The following is a 4,167-nucleotide window of genomic DNA, read 5'->3' on the forward strand; positions in this document are numbered from 1 at the left end:
GGGGCATGTGTCTGAGCAGTTTGGAAGGCAGGGCAGCTTCAATAACCAAACCTCCCAAGTGTTTCTGGAGATTTAAGTCTGTTGCAAGAGTCTAAGTCTTCATTTCAGTCTTGCCACAGATTGTCTCAGCTGCTGACCCAGAAGTCCTTGGTATTGGCATAGGGTCCCTGAAATTTCTGAGTGGGTCCCCCTTCTCAGCCATGCTCTTCCAGGACCCCTGCTGAGAGAAAGCTGTGCCATATCACAGGTGTGCACCGGCCCTCCAGGGAAGCCCTGGGCTGTCAGGCCGTGTGGGGGCATTCCCAGCCTGCTGTAAAGATGGCTGAATGGAGCATGTTAATTTCCCCCTTTTTGCACAGCTCTGCCTTCCCAGCTCTGGGACAATTAGCTGTGGGTACACTAAAGGCCACTGTCCATGGCAGATGCTGTGGCATGTGTGTGGTGCTGCAGGAAACTCTCCCCATCACACTGGGACCCTTGGCACAGCTCTGGGCTGTGGCTCCAGCCCCGGGCAGGAGCGTCCCCCGCCCGCCGGGAAGACAGCTGCAAGGGGCATGGTTTCTTTCTCCTTTTGGCTCCCCTCTGCCCTCCTGACTCCAAGACAATTAGCAGCGAGTGTGGGAAGGGCTATCTTCCATGCCAGATATCGAAGCATTGGCACAGCCGCTACCAGATTGTTTTTTTTTTTTTTTTTTTTAAAAAGAACTAGTCCATCTTCAAATGCCAACCTACGGTTTCCCCACAGCACAGCGCAGCTGCCGGACTTTCAGCCGGCTCACTCACTCATTTCAGAATGCAGACTCCCAGTTTCACCAAATGCATGGTCCCTGTGGATTTAGCAGACCTTGTCTGGCTGGTGCATCACTGGAACTGGTGTTCTGGGTCACTTTCTAGCTTGTATCTAGTATTTTTCACAGAGGTGTTTTTTTGTCGGGTCTCACATAGCCACCATCTTAGGTTCTCCCATAGCCTTGACTCTTGAAGACTTTTGTATAACAGTGTAGCTTACAAGGGATGACAGTATGATTGTGAAAACCTTGTGGATCACACTCCCTTTATCCAGTGTATGGATGGATGGGTGGAAAAATGGTGACAAAAACTAAATGAAAAATAGGGTGGGATGGGGGGGATGATTTGGGTATTCTTTTTTACTTTACTTTTTTATTCTGATTCTGATTCTTTCTGGTATAAGGAAAATGTTCAAAAATATATTGGGGTGATGAATGCACAACTATATGATGGTACTGTGAACAGTTGATTGTACACCATGGATGATTGTATGTTATGTGAATATATCGCAGTAAAACTGAATTAAAAAAAAAAACTAATCCAGTGGCATTCTGACATATTATGTCTACGAACCAATTCTGGAGCTACCTAACCCCAGGCTGCTGGTATGGGAAACATCAAATGAATAAATATTCCTGTCTTTTAACACTTTTATCCAGGGTTTCTATTACATGCATCTATAAGTATCCCAAATAATTCTATGGCAAACAGTCTTCAGGCTGTCTATATGGAAATATGCACAAAACCCAACTAGGAATCTTAACTGCCACAATATTTCTAACACAGTTGAGGAATATTTCAATGATAATAGTCTATACTATTGGTCAATCATAGATATCAAAGCATTACTATACATATGTAAGTTCTGAAAATACTTATGTAATATTTAAAAAGAATTTCATGCTAAAAGACAAATATAAAAAGTGTACCAAAGGGCTAGTATATCAAGGAAATTAAAAAATGTCTTTATAAAACTTCGAAATATAAAATTGAATTCACAGTGTTATAGAAAACATTGACAGAAATTATTTTTTATTGAACTTTATATTGTCTATTCCTACAAAAGCACCTAACACGTAAACAGTGCTTATACTCAGTAAATGAATGAATTAATAAATGAAGTAAACTTCTCTAAAGAAAACTTGTATACTAAAGATGCGTAAAAAGTTGAAATTCAACATCTTAATTTAACATACTAACACTATTCTCATTACTGTTTTCTTCATGTTATCAACATTAATATCAGTATTATTTTAAAGTTCTTTCAAATTTATATTTTTTCCAAAGAGATTATTGGTGGTCACAATTTCCCTTTTGTCCTGGTTTGCTAATGCTGCCTTTATGCAAAATGCCAGAAATGGATTGATTTTTATAAAGGGTGTTTATTTAGTTACAAGTTTACAGTCTGAAGTCCATGAAAATGTCCAAATTAAGGCACCAACATGAGTTGGCCTTAAGGAAGGCCAATGGCACCCAGAAAGCCTGTTGGCTGGGAAGTCACGTGGCTGACATCTGCTGATCCCGAGTTGTGTTCCAGCTCCTCTCTCAGCTCCTGTCTTTCTCAAAAATGTTGCTCTTGGGGCATTTTGTCCTCTCTTAGCTTTTCTGGAGCAAACTCTGGGCTAGGATCTCCAAAGTGTCAGCAAAAATCTGCTTTCAATGACTGTCTCCAAAATGTCTCTCTTAGCTGCTCAGAGCTGCTTTAGTCTGTGAACTTTTATAGGACTCCAGAGATTTAATTAAGACTCACTCTGAATGGGCAGGGTAACACCTCTATGGAAATAATCCAAATCAAATGTTTCACTCACAGTTGATTGAGTCACGTCTCCATAGAAACACTAAATAAAAGGATTCCAACCTAATCAAAACTAATACATCTGTACCCAGAAGATTACATTAAAGAATATGGTTTTTGGTGGGATATAATATATCCAAACTAGCACACCCTTCTTTAGGATAATTTTGAGGTAGATACTAACTAATGGGGCTTCAATAATCATAGATTCGGTTTATGATTTTACTCCTGGCTACATCTTTGATCTTTATTTCCTACTACTCCTCTAGCTGAATTTGCTCCACCTATGCTAGTATCCTTCTGTTCCTTGAAATTACTAAACATGCTTCTGCCCTAAGACCTTTGCACTCTTCACTTCCTCTGCCTGTAGTACTCTTCCCCCAGATATTTCATGGCCCAGTTCCTCATCTTATTTAGGCTTCACTTCAAAAGTCTTTCAGTGATCACTCTATCTACAATTCTCTGACCATGAATTGTTGTTATTTCCGTAGTACTTACCTAATTTGTTACAAAGCAGTATCTAGCATTACATATGCTTTTTGCATTTGTTTTTTATCTATCTTTCCCCCTGTAATAACACTTCATGAGTGCAGGAATGTGTTCTATTTTACTCACTACTATTCCATAGCATCTGGAATAATTTATTGAGCACATTGTAATTGATCGCCAAATATTGGTAAAATGACTGATAGATACTTAGATTTTATTTTATTTTTATATTTTATATAGAAAAGTACTTTAAAAATACTATGATCACATTCCTTCACTTGAGATATGATGAAACTTCATTTTATGTTGCATTATAACTTTGTTGTTAGATGTATGAAAACATTATGTATTATTCAAGTTAACGAAGTTCCTGCTTTTATTAGGGGTGATTTCTAATGGAGACTCATATCCAAATATTTCAATTAATTTCTTTCCTGAATTCTAATCTTATCCATAATACATCATAAGAAAAAAACTGACCATCTAAGAAGTTGGATTGGCATAATAATCAAGTGTAGCCTGCAATAAAAAGTGACTGCTTCTAGACAGTTATTTCACAGACGTATTTATGTTTAATGAATGCTTGAGCGTATAAGCTGAAAGGAACTATCCACACTATTTTTATTGTTTGGGAATGATAAACATGAATCTTAGATTAGGGTTAATAGATGTTTTGATAAAACAGGAACACTTGGCCAGACACTTGTTGAAAAGAACTTTGTGTTTAACAACTGGCTCACAAAATTCCTGAAAATCTAAAAATTGGCTCACATGAACTGATAAAAATTGCCTCCAGCAAACCACTGATTAGTACTAATTGTGAAAATACATGGTAAAGGATTTTTGAAATCCAGGCTAAATAGTTTTAAACATTATTCTTCAGGAATTGATCATTCCGGTGAGGGGCGGTACATAATGAAATTTTCTTTAGAATGACATTTCCAAATATTTGCTTATGAAATTCTTTTTATAGGTGGAAATCTATATTTTCCACAACACACATAATCACCATCATTTATTAATATTTTGAAAATACCAGCTCAGTAATTTCAACCAAGAGTGATATCACCCCCTGCCACACACACACACACACA

The sequence above is a fragment of the Choloepus didactylus genome, chromosome 5, assembly GCF_015220235.1.
Source record: "Choloepus didactylus isolate mChoDid1 chromosome 5, mChoDid1.pri, whole genome shotgun sequence".
Classification (NCBI taxonomy): Eukaryota; Metazoa; Chordata; class Mammalia; order Pilosa; family Megalonychidae; genus Choloepus; species Choloepus didactylus.